The 16,617-nt window shown below is 39.0% G+C and overlaps 1 pseudogene across 1 annotated transcript; it reads left to right on the forward strand.

The window, feature by feature from the left end:
• The first annotated feature begins 1,855 nt into the window (after positions 1–1,855).
• LOC114269812 (uncharacterized) lies at positions 1,856–15,974 on the forward strand (annotated as a pseudogene). The gene is made up of 3 exons (XR_014340132.1): positions 1,856–2,251; positions 3,380–3,544; positions 15,658–15,974. The product of XR_014340132.1 is annotated as an uncharacterized LOC114269812 (transcript).
• Positions 15,975–16,617: the final 643 nt, after the last annotated feature.

Below are 16,617 nucleotides of genomic sequence, written 5' to 3' on the forward strand. Positions count from 1 at the left end.
CTAAATTTCGTGATTTTATAAAAAAAAAAATCTTAGCATTTATTAACTTCTCCCAACGCCCAAGCCTTACCATCATAATAACATTTTAATGCATTAAGAACAAGCATAAAAAAAATTCTTTGAAATCCAACACATATGAATTCCTTGAAAAGTCCTAACATATATGATTATTATTCCTCATAATAACACTTTAATGCATTAAGAACAAGTATAAAAAAAATTTCTTGAAAAATCCAACACATATAATTATTATCAAAATATTAAACTTAATATAATATAATAAAAAAAAAGACATTTAATTTATTGAAAAGTCCAACACATATGATTATTATCAAAATATTAAATTTATACTATATATTAAACAAAATGGAGTTTTTAACCCCAAGTCTTGTTGGAGCTCCAATCTCCCAATCTAAATTTTCTAATTTTTTGATTTAAAAAAAAAAACTTAGCATTTATTAACTTCTCCTAACCCCCAAGTCTTACCCTCATAATAACACTTTAATGCATTAAGAACAAGTATAAAAAAAAATTCTTTAAAATCCAACAAATATGACTTCTTTGAAAAGTCCCAACACATATGATTATTATCCCTCATAATAACACTTTAATGTATTAAGAACAAGCTTTAAAAAAATTTCTTGAAAAATCCAACACATATGATTATTATCAAAATATTAAACTTTAATATAATATAATAAAAAAAAAAAAGACATTTAATTCCTTGAAAAGTACAACACATATGATTATTATCAAAATATTAAACTTTAATATAATATAAAAAAGGAAAAAAAGAATATATTTAAAAAAAAAAAAAGACATTTAAAATTGACAATTCACATATATAGATAATTGTAAATATATTAAGAAAAATGGGGTTTCTAAACCCTAAGCCTTATGGGAGCTCCAATCTCTCAATCTTAATTTTCTAAATTTTTGATTTAAAAAAAAAACCTCAGCATTTATTGATTTGGCCAAAATCTCCTAATCAGCATTTATTAACTTTTTCCAATCCACATGCTTGCATTTATTGATTTGGTCAAAATTCCTAATTAGCATTTAAAATTTCCTCATACAAATAATTATAGATACAGCCGTGTATAGTTATTGCAGTAGCCATTTTAATTTCTCCTGCATAGTTAGTGATAAAATTGTTAAATTATATTTATAAAAAATCTTAAAAAACATAATTTATATATTTAAAAAAATTAAAATAAATATAAATATCTATAATTATCTCGTGCATAGCACGGGTGATAGGCTAGTTTTAATATAATACAAAAAAGGAAAAGAAGAAGAAATTTAAAAAAGGGGTTTTTAACCCCCAAGGTTTGTGGGAGCTTCAATATCCCAATCTGAATTTTCTAAATTTTTTATTTAAAAAAAAAAACTTAGCATTTATTGATTTGGTCAAAATTCTCTGATCAGTATTTATTAACTTTTTTCAATCCACATGTCTTTCCACATGCCTGCATTTATTGATTTAGTCAAAATTTCAGCATTTAAAATCGCTTCGAACAAATAATTATAGATACAATTCGTGTATAGTTACTGCAGTATCCTTTTCAACTTCTCTCATACATTATGATTAGTGATAAGATTGTTGAATTATTTTTATAAAAAATCTTAAAAACATAATTTATATATTAAAAAAAATCTAAAATAAATATAACTATCAATAATTATTCTGTACACGAACGATAGACCAATTTTTAGAATATATAAAATGCAACTTGGGTTCGAATGGCTTGAGTTATACACAACCTTTGCCCAGTCCAACTCAAATTATATTTAGACATAAAAAATTTATCTAAACCCATCCAAACTATAAACCTCCGCTGAATATAAAATCATTCGGGTTAAGCCGGTCCAGGTTGCACCCCCTAGTTTAAAATAGCAGCCAATGAAATAAACCCTTCTTCTTGTATCTACACCTGTGGTCATAGACTTGGACGAGGACATGGAGAGAATTCTATTCAGCGAAGACCAAATCTCCTAACGAGTCTCCGATCTCGCCTCTCAGATCACCCATGACTTCACCACCAATGCCATCTCTTCATCCCCGCCGGTCGTCGTCGGCATCGCCACCGGCGCCTTTCTGTTCCTAGCCGACCTCGTCAGAAAGATCAAACTTCCCCTCAACGTTGACTTCGTTCGGGCCGAGTCGTACGGCTCAGGAACTGTATCGACCGGCGCTCCGAGAATTTCATTCGACTTGAAAATCGATATTCAGGGAGAGCACGTCATTCTGGTACTGTTTTTATCATTCAATTCCAGTTGTAATTCTTTCGTAGCTGTTGTTTTGTATCTAATTGTGTGAAGATGAAGATTTTTTGTTTTCTGATTTTTTGGTTGCGTAATGACTCGTGAAGCGATTTCATTTTGTGACATTTGATTGCTTCGTTATTTATTTATTTTTTTAAAGAACAAACATTTAGATCGAAAAGGGTTACTGCAATGCAATGTATCTTTATTCAATGAAATGAATCACCACATGACATGGGGAATGATCTGAGATTTTGTCAAATTAGGAGACAGTCTGGATGTAGATATTATTTTTAAAAATTTCTAAGGGTTTTGTTAAGGCATACCTTTTAAGGCCAGAAATTATCATATGAGTTAGGAAGATGGGAAACACTATATATGCACCTTATAACTAAAAAAGGAAAATGGCATAATTTCAATCTAAAAAAAAGAAAAAATTGTCATAACTAAATGACTAAAGAACTCACGAGTCCTAACTAAAATAATGTCAAAACTAAAGAAGAAATTTGGTTATAACGAAAGATGAAAACGGGATAATTAGGGGTGCATATGGTACCCCCTTTTGAATGGGTGTTTATTAGAATTTCCCTGGGAAGATGCATGCTAAGAAGTTTAAAAAAATTATACATTTTGCATAAAAATGCATGCAATAAATGATATATAATATTTTTAAACCTCAAGGACTAAATTAACTAGACCCAAATTCTAGACTTCTTTACCAAGCTTATTTAGAAAGCTCTGGGAGGAGGGTATGTAGTAATGTGGGAATCAAAATTGCAACCATCATACAGAGCTTCCCCAGAAGGAAGATATGGTTAATTTATGTTATTGGCAAGGTCCACACCTTGCAGTCATGCTCCCAATCCCTTCTGCTTTTGCACCACCACCACAACAATAAAGATCAAAATATTATATATTGACAAAAGATTATTTCACATGGGTTACATTGAGACAAGAAAAATAAACGTGCAATTTGGATTAGTGATGGGTGCATAGTTGGTCTTATTCTCAACATTTATGGGGTTTGATATTATACCTGCATTTTTATTTTCTTTTCAGCTTTGATATTCTTTCTTTGACATGCTACTTATATTTTGGTTTTTCCTTGGCTTAGGTTGAGGACATTGTGGATACGGGAAACACTTTGTCTTGTCTTATTGCTCTTTTGAAATCCAGAGGAGTGTCCTCCGTATCGGTGTGTACCCTCCTTGATAAACCAACAAGACGAAAGGTTAATTTTGAGCTTGTGGGTAAAGGAAAGTATTATTGTGGCTCTGAGGTACTCTCTCTCTCTCTCTCTCTCTCTCTCTCTCTCTCTCTCTCTCTCTCTCTTGTGCATATGCAATTGGTGGAACCTTATCTAATTCCAAGTTTTACCATGTTTGATGTTTCAAACAATTGAAAACTAATACATTTGAAAATAGCTGCACAATTTACCTGCAGTAATATGTGGAGTACCAAGGACAAACTAATACATTTTATCAGCTAACTATGCTTTGCTGCCACATCATTGAGTTGCAGTGTGTTTCTGCTGGCAGGATCATATATCGGTTCAATTAAAAACTATAAATTCGTGCAGCCCAACATTTCTTGGTGTTGAGAGGGACCTGAATTACCAAATAGTTTATCTCCTCTGATTTTCTAGGCAATGATATCCTAGTGTGCCCGTTGAAATTTTTTCATTTTGCTAGTTTCAAGGCATCGTAAATTACAATTGCCATTCAGGCATTTGATGTTTGAACGGTCAAATTCTTTATTTTTGGCGGTTCCTTATTATTTATATGTCATTTTGTAACAGTCAATTACCACCATGTATGTGTTGTAAGTATTCAGAGGCACAACCTCCATTCAATAGTTTCAGGAAGTCAAATAGTCCATCTCTACTTTATCGCAATAGTTGTTAACTTGTTATAATGTTTCTGAGACATGGCCTTCTTTTTTCTGTGCTTGTATAGAACTTTTCTCTTTCCTTTGAGTTTAGATTATTTGACCTCTCTTCACTGAATTCTTGTACATTTTGACAACTTTAACATAAGAAGATGCTTTTTGTCTCTTGACTCAGAATAACCAATCACATACTTCTAATGGACTTTAAAGTAGTATTTCCAAAAGTGATATGTAATTGATGGATTAAATCTTTGATTTTTTTTTTGTTTTTAGTTATTTTAATTGGGATAGTTAAAAAACATTGAAGGGTGCATGCTCTGTTTACCCAGGCTAGACCTTTAAAATTTTTAAAGAAATTATCTTGACGTGCTTCAATTGGATGATGTGTTGTGTAAGTTCACTGTCTGGTTGGCAGAAACCTTTTAGGGAGTGTTTGATAACTGGATGAGTGGATGAGGGATTAGGATAAGAAAAACATATGTGGGCCTCACATTCTGCCCCTTGTCCCTTGTTTAGTACAAAATATCTAATCCTAGGATAACCTTCTTATCACTCATATGAGGAATTAAATGAGGGATAACTAAGGGTCTAGGAGGAAAAGGGGGGTCATTAGAGAAATGTTGAAGTTATATCAACTGGATATAGTGTTGCTACAAGAAGCAAAACATGAGACTTGTGATAGAAATCTTATTAAAAGCGTATGGGGAGCTAGATTTAGGAAGGGGGGACACCTTCCATCAGTAGGAGCGTCGGGGGGTATTTTGATTATTTGGGATGAAAAAGTAGTGAGCGATTGTGAGACAATTTTGGGGGAGTTTTCAATTTCAATCAGGTTTAGAAATTTAGATAGCAAGGAATGGTGGTTGTCGGGGGTTTATGGCCCTAATAGTCCTCCAAGGAGAGGGGTTTGGTGGGATGAGTTGGTTGGTTTGTATGGGTTGTGTTTACTAAATTGGTGTGTGGGTGTAGATTTTAATGTGGTAAGAACGGTGTCGGAAAAGCTTAATGGCTCATTAGTTAATAGAGGGGTGAGGGAGTTTGATAATTTTATTAGAGAGTGCGGTTTGGTGGACCCTCCTCTGTTCAGTGCCAGGTTTACTTGGTCTAATCTTCAAAAGAATTTGGTTTGTTGCAGATTAGATCGATTCTTATTTTCGTTGGGGTGGTCTGACTTGTTTCCAGAGGTGAGGCAGTTAGCTCTCCCAAGGCTTATCTTGAATTACTGTCTGATTGTAGTCGAGAGCTGCCATTCAAATGGGGACCAACTCCGTTTAAATTTGAAAATATGGCTGGAGCATTCTTCGTTTAGAGATAAATTCACCCTTCGGTGAAATGAATGCAATGTTTTAGGTTGGAAGGGTTTTAGGTTCATGGGGAAGTTGAAATTAATCAAGGAAAAGGTAAAGGAGTGGATTAGGGAGATATTTGGCAACTTGAATAGGCAAAAAGGGGAAATCTTTAGAAGAATTGAGGAGATAGATGCTCTTGAGGTGTTTGCAAGTCTGGATAATATTTTGAAGAGGGGAGAGGATTGAGCTAAAATCTAGAGGGGAGGAGATCATTTTTAAGGAGCAAATTTTCTGGGCTCAAAAGGCAAAATTAAAATGGTTGAAGGAAGGGGACATTAAGTTTTTTTGTAAGGTTGTAGATGGAAAAAGGAAAAAGAAGTTCATTAAGAAGTTAGAGGTGGGGCAAGGGGTGGTGGTTGAAAAGGAGGATCGGATTATAGATGAGATTTTTAGGTTTTATCAAAATCTTTATTCTGATGGAGGGGTAGTTAGACTTGGAATTGAAGGACTTGAATTGGCTCCGATTGGTGAGGCATTGGCGAGGTGGGTGGGAAGGCCTTTCGAGGAGGAGGGAAGTTAAAGAAGCAGTTTTTGACTGTGAAAGAAATAAAGCTCTAGGGCCAGATGATTTTTTTATGATAGTTTTTCAAGATTGTTGAGAGGTGGTGAAAGATGATCTAGCGAGAGTCTCTGCAAAATTTCATGGAAGGGGGATTATTACTTTGAGCACAAATGCGTCGTTTATTTGTTTGATTCCCAAAAAAGAGTTTTTAGTTAAGATAAGTGATTTTAGACCCATAAGTCTTGTCTCGTCACTCTATAAGATTTTGGAGAAAGTTTATCAAAGGGACTTAGATTTAGGGATGGCAATTTAAACCCGGCTCGACGGGGACCCGATCCCCCAATCCCGATTAGAACGGGTTTTCTCCGAAAATTATCCCCATAGGGTCGGGGATGGTATTAAAAATTAAATCCCCAATAATTTTCGGGCCGGGGACGGGGATAGGTTTCCTAGCCCCGGCCCCGACCCCGACCCCGACCCCGGTCCGGCCCAGGCCCCGACCCCGGTCCGGCCCAGGCCCAAGTAATCCCTATATAATCCCCGAATATATATCCCACATATATATAGATATATGTTTAGGTTATATATATATATGTTTAAGTTACTTTTGAGACTCAGTCACCTCTTTTCTCCATTCACACTCACCTCTTTTCTCTCAGACTCTCTCTTCCTCTCTCTCTCTCTATGCTGCGCTACGGTGCTCACGGCGTCTCTCAAGCTCTCTCTCTCTCTCTCTCTCTCTATGCTGCTGTGCTCACGGCGTCGGTGTCGACGTCTCCTCCTCTCTTTCTCACCGGCGTCACTCTTCCCTCACAGCGTCACGGCGGCGGCTCCTCTCTCTGTCACTGGCGGCAGCTCCTTTCTCTCTCACGGTGTGTCCTCTCTCTCTCTCTCTCACGTTACTCTCTCTCTCTCTCTCTCTCTCTCTCTCTGTTTTTTGATTTTGTCCTTCAGATCTGTGAGTTTTGGGCATCGGTGCCAAGATCCGAGTTGAGGAGTGAAGAGACGAATCTGGTGTATGCTAGGGTTTCGTCATTTCTACTATTGAATCTGTCGAGTATATAAGCTAGTGAAGAGACGAATCTGGGTGTGTTGTTGTTGATGATCCTCAGATCTGGAGCTGAATATGTATAATATGTTAAATCTATTGTTGTTGTTCATGAGTATTAAATTTGTTGTTGAATATTAAATCTGTTAGTGAATATCTGATCTAAAAGTGATTTTTTTTTTTTGGCCGGGAACTTTTCGGGGGCGGGGGTGGTGACAGGTTCCCCGTCGGGGACCGAGATCGAGACCGGGACCGGGACCGGGGACGGGGACGGGGACGGGGGTATTTCCACCATTGGAGATCGGGGACGGGGAGTGCGATCCCCGGCCCCGCCCCACCCCGTTGCCATTCATACTTAGATCGACTTTGACTTAGGCCGTTTCTTCGGTGCAAGGAGCTTTTGTAAAAGGTCGCCAACTTTTGGATGTAGTTTTGGTAGCAAATGAAGCGGTGGAGGAGTGTAGAGTTTTGAAGAAGGAAGGCGTTGTTTTTAAGGTTGACTTTGAGAAAACCTATGATCGTGTGGATTGGCGTTTGTTGGATTTTGAAATGTCTAGAAAGGGCTTTGGAGAGAGGTGGAGGAGATGGATTTGGGGCTGTTTGTGTACATGTAATATGTTAGTCATAGTTAATGGGAAGTCGAGGAATTCTTTCAAGGCCACAAGGGGTCTTAGTCAAGGCGATCCATTGTCCCCGTTTCTTTTTATCCTAGTAGCAGATGTTTTGGGTAGATTGGTTGATAGGGAAAGAGGGTTAGATCTTGTAGATGGTTTTGTTGTTGGAAGAGATAGAGTATGTATCTCCCACCCTTCAATTTGCAGATGATACCATGTTTTTTTCATCAGGGGAGGAGAGTAGGGTGAGGTGCATTTTATTGCTTTTAAGGATTTTTTAGATGATCTTGGGTCTTAAAGTAAATTTGAGCAAGAGTAGTATTATTGGTGTCAACTTGCAACAGAGCTGAATTCAAGGATTGGCGGAGATCCTAGTGTGTTTCATAGAGAAGTTACCGATGAAATATTTAGGGCTACCTCTAGGGGGTAGTCCTAGAAGTGATTCCTTTTGGGCACCGGTGGTGGATAAGATAGGCAAGAGGTTGGAGGGGTGTAAAAGAGTTTTGCTTTCAAAGGGAGGGAGTTACACGTTGATCTATTCTGTTTTAAGTGGTATTCCTATTTATTTTTGGGAGATTTACATATAGGTCCTACTAAGTGAACTTATTGTCCAATAGGTCCTATGATAATTAATGGCATTTTTCATCATACACTATTAAAAAACGTTAGTAATTGTTAATTTTTAGTGACCGTTTGAAAATTGTCACAAAAATGTCACTAATTATAAGTTTTAGCGAAAGTTTAAAAAAAAAATTCACTAAAAAAGTCACTAATTTTCAACTTTCAACGGCAATTTGAAAAATTAGTCACAGAAAAACGTCACTAATTGTAAGTTTTAGCAACAATTTTTAAAAACCATGACAAAAAGTCACTAATTGTTAATTTTTAGCGACATATGTAAAAATACGTCACAAAAAATTATTTTTAGCAGTGATTGTATTAAGACTTATTTTCAATAGGATTTAATAGGAATTAAGTCCAACTATTAAGACCTATTGGTAGTTTCACCGATATTTTTTTTTTATCTCTTTTCAAGGTGCCGTTTAGTATTGCTAAATCTATCGAGAACCTTATGAATGGGAAGGAAAGAATGAGGGAAAAAAGATGCATTCTGGTGAGATGGAAAGTCGTCACATTGTCCAAGGATAAGGAAGGACTTGCTTTAGGGAACATTATAGCAAGAAATCTTGCTGTCTTCGGAAAATGGCTTTGGAGATTTCCTTTGGAGAGTGACTCATTATGGCGTTCTATTATCAAGAGCAAGTAGGTGATGGTAGGTCTATTCAGGTGGTTTTTGTAAGTTTTCTGAGTAAAACTGTATATTAGTCTTGAATTAATTTGAACAAAGAATACATACATCATTTATATAGAGTACCACTAATTCCTAACCCTACATGAATACATTACTGAGATATATAGAAGTCTAATAGACATAGGACACTTATTCCTAATCTGAGAAGAACACATATTCTCACACCCCCGCTCAAACTCAAGGTGTTTTAGCAGAAAACACTGAGAGTTTGTCAAGAAAAAACCGAAACCGAGCAGTGGTGTGAGTCTTAGTGAAGAAGTCAGCAAGTTGCAGAGCCGAAGAGACAAAAGGAAGCGAGATAAAGCCAGACTGCAGATGCTGACGGACGAAGTGACAATCAATCTCAATATGTTTTGTCCGTTCATGGAAGACAGTGTTATGAGCAATTTGAATAGCACTTCGGTTGTCACAATAGAGAGAGGTTGGGGAAGATTGAGGGACGCCCAACTCAGATAAGAGCTGACGAAGCCAAACAATTTCAGCAGTAGCATGAGCCATAGCACGATACTCAGCTTCGGCAGTAGAACGGGCAACAACAGTCTGTTTCTTGCTTTTCCAAGAAATTAGGGAATCGCCAAGAAACATACAGAAACCAGAAGTAGATTTACGATCATTAACATCACCAGCCCAATCAGCATCAGCATAAGCCACCAAGTCTAAGGAAGAAGTGGAAGAGAACAGCAAACCCTGAAAGATAGTACTGCGAAGATAACGAAGAATCCGAAGCAAAGCAGCCCAATGCGTAGAGCGAGGGGCAGAAACAAACTGACTAATCACATGGACAGCATAGGCAAGATCAGGGCGAGTAACTGTCAGATAGACTAAGCAACCCACAAGCTCGCGAATATGTGTTCTTCTCGGATTAGGAATAAGTGTCCTATGTCTATTAGACTTCTATATATCTCAGTAATGTATTCATGTAGGGTTAGGAATTAGTGGTACTCTATATAAATGATGCATGTATTCTTTGTTCAAATTAATTCAAGACTAATATACAGTTTTACATTAAGTTCAATAGGGGTATCAGACAGCTTAGTGTCAGTAAGTCTGGCACGATGGATAACGTCGTTAGCATACTTAGCCTGGGACAGAAAGTAACCCTTGGGAGAAGAAGCCACCTCAATGCCAAGAAAATACCGCAATGGTCCCAGATCTTTCATTTCGAAGGTGCGAAAGAGATGCTGCTTGACCTCAGAGATAGCAGAAGAGTCAGAGCCAGTGATGATCATATCATCTACATATAGTAAGAGAGCAACAAAACCAGCCGAGGTATGTCTTAGAAATAAAGCAGAGTCGGAAGCAGAAGGATGAAACCCAAGCTCGGTAACAGCAGTCTGAAAGCGATCATACCAAGCACGAGGAGACTGCTTCAGACCATATAGAGCACGCTGAAGACGACAGACTTGGCCAGAGGAATGGTGAAGACCAGGGGGAGGACGCATGTAAACCTCCTCAGTGAGAGTGCCATTAAGAAAAGCATTCTTAACATCCATCTGATAAAGGGGCCAAGAACGAACAGCAGCGACAGAAATCAAAGTACGGACAGTAGTCATCTTGGCAACAGGAGCAAATGTCTCCTCATAATCAATACCATACTCCTGGGAGAAACCTTTGGCCACCAGACGAGCTTTGTAGCGCTCAAGAGAACCATCAGAATGAGTCTTGACTTTGTAGACCCATTTGCAACCAACTAGATTCTTACCAACAGGTAAAGGAACCAACTCCCAAGTACTCGTTTTCTGTAGAGCAATCAACTCATCCTCCATAGCTTGAACCCAATGAGGATCCTGACAGGCCTCCTTGTAAGACTGAGGTTCTGCAAAAGAGTGAATAGCAGACAAAAAGGTACGATAGGAAGCAGAAAAACAAGTATTAGACCAACCCAACCTTTTTGGAGGATGACGCGCTCGAGGAGGATATCGGTGTGCAGCAGGATCAGAGTCGTCAGAAGCAGGAGGATCAGCAGCAGGGGTAGAGACAACTAGTGGAGGAGGAGCCTTGCGACGAGAATAAACTAACAACGGAGGAGAAGAAGAAAGAGAAGGAGAAGGCGAAGGAGGAGGCGAAGGAGGAGAAGTAGTCAGAGGTGAAGCAGAAGGAGAAGATGGAATAAGCTTAGGAGGAACTGTGGAGATGTACTCATCAGATGGGACCTCAGAAGGAAATGGATCAATATGAACCAAATCCTCTTTGGAAACTGGGGCGGTGAGAGGAGGAAGCTGAAAGTAAGATAGACGTTCGAGAAAGGCAACATGGCGGGAGACATAAAGGCGACGAGAAACAGGGTCATAACAGCGATAACCTTTCTGAGTGAGACCATATCCTAAAAAAACACATAGGACAGATCGGGCACTAAGTTTAGTCCTATCTTTACGGGGTACAAGGACAAAACACGCAGACCCAAATACACGAAGGAGGGAGTAATTAGGAGGTTGAGAAAAGAGAGCCTCATAAGGAGACCGACCCGAAAGAAGGGGGGTAGGCATACGATTGAGAAGAAAAGCAGCAGTAAGAACTGCCTCACCCCAAAACGGAGCTGGAACGGAGGCAGAGAGAAGAAGGGATCTAGCGGTCTCAAGAAGATGACGGTGTTTACGCTCAGCTCGGCCATTTTGGGCAGGTGTATCAGTACAAGAAGTTTGGTGAATGGTACCCAAGTTGGCCAAATATTCACAGAATTCAGTTTTAAAGTATTCCCCACCCAAGTCAGACCGCAACAATTTAATAGTAGATCCAAACTGTGTAGTGACCATAGACTGGAAAGTACGATATATTTTGTAGAAGTCAGACTTATGAGTCATAAGATAAACCCACGTGTAACGGGTGCAATCATCTATAAAAGACACATAATATACTGAACCCCCTTTAGTAAGAACAGGAGAGGGTCCCCAGACATCAGTATGCACAAGAGAGAAAGGAGAAACAGAAATAGACGTACTTTTATTAAAAGGTAAAGCTGACATTTTAGCAAGTTTACACCCCCGACATTCATCAATTTGACTAGGAGAAACTTTACCCAACAATCCTGACTGAGCTAAAGACCGTAAGCGGTCAACAGACAAATGACCAAGACGAGAATGCCATAAGTAAAACTGACTTGACTGAGAATCTAATTGAAACGAGGAAAGTGCAGCTGGAGAGGTGGATAAGGGGAGATGCAAGCTTTCAACCACATAGAGATCTCCAATTCTACGGCCGATCCCAATCTGCTTCTTGGACACCCGATCCTGCACACAACAGACAGAAGAGGAAAAGATAACATCAAAACCAGACGCATCAAGTTGACTGATAGATAATAAACTGACAGATAACTGAGGAACATAAAAGACAGAAGGAAGAGTAACAGCAGACATGGCAGAGGGTAAGACAGACCCAACAGATAAAACAGACATACCAGATCCATTAGCAGTATTAATAGTAATAGGAACGGGTGGGGAAATACAATTTTGAAGTAAGGAAAGATGAGGAGTCATATGATGTGAGGCACCAGAATCAAAAATCCAAACAGAAGAAGGGATACCTGAAGAGGACCCAAGCAAACCTGAATGAAGAGAGGTAAGAGCGGAGGCAGATGGGGAGGACTGAGAGGTGGACAAGATATGCTGAAGTTGTGCAACCTGAGCACTCAGGGAAGCCAAGTCAGGATCGGGAGCCGAAGTAGATGCAGTGTAAGCAGCAGGAGGTCGGAAAGTACTCGAAGTAGTACCGCGGAACTGTGTCTGAGAAGACGGAGCAGGCTGACGTCCCTTTTTAGGACAATTGTTCTTCCAATGACCCCTCTGATGGCAGAAAGCACACTCATCTAGCCCTAATGGTCCTCTCTTGGGTTTTGCAGTGGCCTGAAGTTGATGAGAAGGAGGGGTCGATAACAAGGGCGGCTTGGCAGGAGCCAAGAACACAGAAGGAGGCAAAGTCTGACTGGTCGTCTTAAGACGGGTTTCCTCGGAGAGGAGTTCACGAACAATAGCATCCACAGAGGGAAGAGGAGATCGGTGAAGGATGCCACCTCGAATAGCCTCATACTGAGGGGAGAGAGCTGTTAAGAACTGGACTAAACGACCCTGTTCCCGAAACTCAATATAAGCGTCTAGTATCTTGAGACTAGGTGGTTCCATAAGAGCCAACTGATCCCAGAGACCTGTCATCTCAATATAAAAGTCCTGAATAGTTTGATCCCGTTGACGAGCACCCTGAATAGTTGTTTCCAACTCATACCGCTTGGCAAAATTGGACTGCTGATAAACACCGAGTAAATAATCCCACACTTCCTTGGCAGTACTGTACTTGGAAAACATCATTCCAATACGGTCATCCACAGAGTTATGAAACCAGGTAAGAACTTGAGCATTATCACAATCCCAAGTGTCACAGGAAGACAGATACCCTTCTACTTTTGGGTCCGATGGACGAGGAGCAGAACCAGAAACATAGCCCCATTTTTTTTGACCAAGAAGAAAATTCTTCATAACACTGGCCCAATAGGCATAATTGCCACCATTGAGTTTACATTTAATGGCTTGAATTTTAGGGTCCATTATTGTAATAAACTAAAGATTAATGGGTCAAAGAGGAATAAGGGTTTTAATACTATTGATAACAGATCACCGAGACAGAGACAGAGACAGAGAGATGAGAACCAGAGTCGCGAGAGAGTCTCGCAATGATGAACCGAGATGAAGCCACAGAGAGAGAGAGAACCAAAGTTAGAAAATCGCGAGAGGGAGTTGCGATGATGAACCGAGATGAAGCCGACGAGGACTGAGAGAGATACGATGATGCAAGGGCGATAATTGATCGCGATTTACAGCCGATGGGTTGCGACTGACCAGAGAGGCTACGACTGTTAGGGCTTCGACTCTGCAAGAAGGCACGAAAGAGGCAGAAACAGACAACCAGCAGGTTGTGACGATGGGTCTTGACCTGAACCCAGATGGATCGCGATGGACAGACGAATCACGATGGATGGGTTGATTTCGAACCAGACGAAAACGAACAGAGATGGTTGCTAGGGTTTCGAATCCTTCAGATTAGGGTGTCAAACCGAGCTCTGATACCATGTAAGTTTTCTGAGTAAAACTGTATATTAGTCTTGAATTAATTTGAACAAAGAATACATACATCATTTATATAGAGTACCACTAATTCCTAACCCTACATGAATACATTACTGAGATATATAGAAGTCTAATAGACATAGGACACTTATTCCTAATCCGAGAAGAACACATATTCTCACAGTTTTGAGGGGTCATTGTTAGTCTCCTTGGAAGTCGATATCTCATGTTTTCCCTTTTTTCTCTAGATTTTATGTGTAAAGGTGGGACATGGGGAGTCGATTTGGTTTTTGGGAGGATATTTGGGCTGGAAATTATTCTTTTGCTAGTGATTTTCCCGGTCTATATAGGGTTGCAAACTCATGGTTCTTCCATTGTGTCGTTGGCATGCTCTAGTTTGGCTCCCATTGCTTGGAGTCTTAGCTTTGCTAGAAATCTTTCTAATGGAGAGACTGGTGATTTAGCCTCCTTGTTGTTTTGCATTGATCATTTGTCTTTGGATTCTTCTTCGGGTGATAAATTTGTTTGGCTCTTACATTCTTCCGTTGTCTTTTCATATAAATCCTTCTTTGGAAAAGTCACTGAAAAACCAAACATACCATTTTTTTCCTCATCATGAAAGAATCTGGAAGTCTTTCGCACATCTCAAAGTAAAGTTTTTATATGGTCTTGTGCATTATGTGTGAGGGAGAGGGATAGAGTTTGAATCATTTTTTCTTGCACTGCTCAATGGCAAGAAGTTTATGACAGCAGTTTTTTGCTTGGGGGGTGGCCCCTGAAGCATGTAGTTTAATGGTCTCTATTGATTTTCGATTCTTAGGCCTAAACAAAAAGGCCTTTGTTGGGACGTTGTGCAGTTTTTGCTCTTTTCTGTGTTATATGGTTGGAAAGGAATGCTAGGATCTTTGAGGATAAATTTACTGACGTATCTGCGATGTGGGAGAAAATCAGATTTCTTGCATCTTTTTTGGGCTTCAATTGCTCCTCCATTTAGGGGAATTCCACTCTTTTTTTCTTTCTTATTTTTTTATATTTTTTTATTTATTTCTAGCGATTGGAAGTCCGTATGCGATTTGTAGAATTTTTACTTTCACTTTAGAACCTCCTTTGTATTTTTTTTTTCTTCTCCATTTTAATAAAATTTTCTGTTGTTGCTGATCAAAAAAAAAAAAAATGAGGGATAATTAATCCCAACCCCCATGGGATTAGCTAATCCCTCTGCTCTAGATTAACCTCCTTTATCCAACAGTCAAAATCAATCCTGGAAATCTAATCGCCGAATTAGCGATCGGAAAGGAAGGCTGCTTTCATGTGCTGGAAGAATGGAGCTCATCTCCTCAGTGCTTGCAAGCCTTCTCATCTATTGGTTGGTGGCCTTCGTCATTTTCCTGTAACAAAGATATGGGAGGCTGGATACTTTGAACTGGACACACATAACACAGACATTTACCGACTACATACACTTTATTCATCTTAGACAAGTTTTGGTTGTTCTAAGTTGTAGATTTCCATGATTTGTAGATCTGATTTACTTTCATGTCATATTTTGGGCGCTGAAAACTATGTTTAATAGTATCAATAGTTAAGCACATAATTCACCTTTTTTTCTCTCCTTGTTCTTGGCAGTGCCCGGATTATTTCATTGTGGGCTATGGACTGGATTTTGCAGAATCATACAGGAACTTGCCTTATGTTGGGATCTTGAAGCCTGAAATGTACAAGTGATTTCCGCTGTCACATCAGTGAAGTGTATAACTATTTGGTTTTTATACCCCTGTGCAAAACCTATTCCAAACATAAACCAATAATTACACAACATATTGAAAGATGAGAATTCTAGATGATTGGAATTACATCGAGCATTTTTCTTCACTGCTCATGCACTTTTTGCAATAAATTTACAGCCTCATAGTAATACCATTGTAGTATTGTGTTTTTTATTATCTCTCTTCGTCTCTTCTTTTTGTGGCGACTACTGTTAGTATACTAGCAAAGATGAATTACCCGGCTGAAGTTTGTGCATGAATTAGTTGAATATATATATATATATATATCAGTGAAATTGTCTTCTTGCGTGCGTTGGGAATTTATTGTAACCTTTTATGTGGACGTTGCAAAACCGGTAATTTATTGACATCAACCTGTGGTGAATTACAAATTCTTGTTACAGGATGATTGCTATCCTGCAACTTCACAAGAGTAAGACCTTTCCAGCCAACTTTAAACCCTAAAAACACTTCAACAAGACTCGTGATTTTCAACAACTTTGCACTCTTCAATTTTCATCATTTCCATGGGAAAGCGAGAGAAGCTTTAGCAGCAGGAACAATATTCCCAGCAGAGTCATATATAATGACCCCAGAAAAATCCGGGAGCTGGCACTTCCCACCCATGAGTATGTTCTTCTTCCAAACTGACAATTCACCACTTCTACCACACATGCTTCCTTCTTCGCCTCCATTGCCGAATTGGAACCCACGAATCATCTCTTCATTGTTGTGTTGTATGACAGGACCGTTGTTGCAGTTACCATAGCCATAGCAAGCTCTCCATTGGCGACGCCATTTGCGCGAGTGAGAGGCACAT

Source organism: Camellia sinensis, chromosome 9, assembly GCF_055761805.1.
Source record: "Camellia sinensis isolate YWXY chromosome 9, ASM5576180v1, whole genome shotgun sequence".
NCBI lineage: Eukaryota > Viridiplantae > Streptophyta > Magnoliopsida > Ericales > Theaceae > Camellia > Camellia sinensis.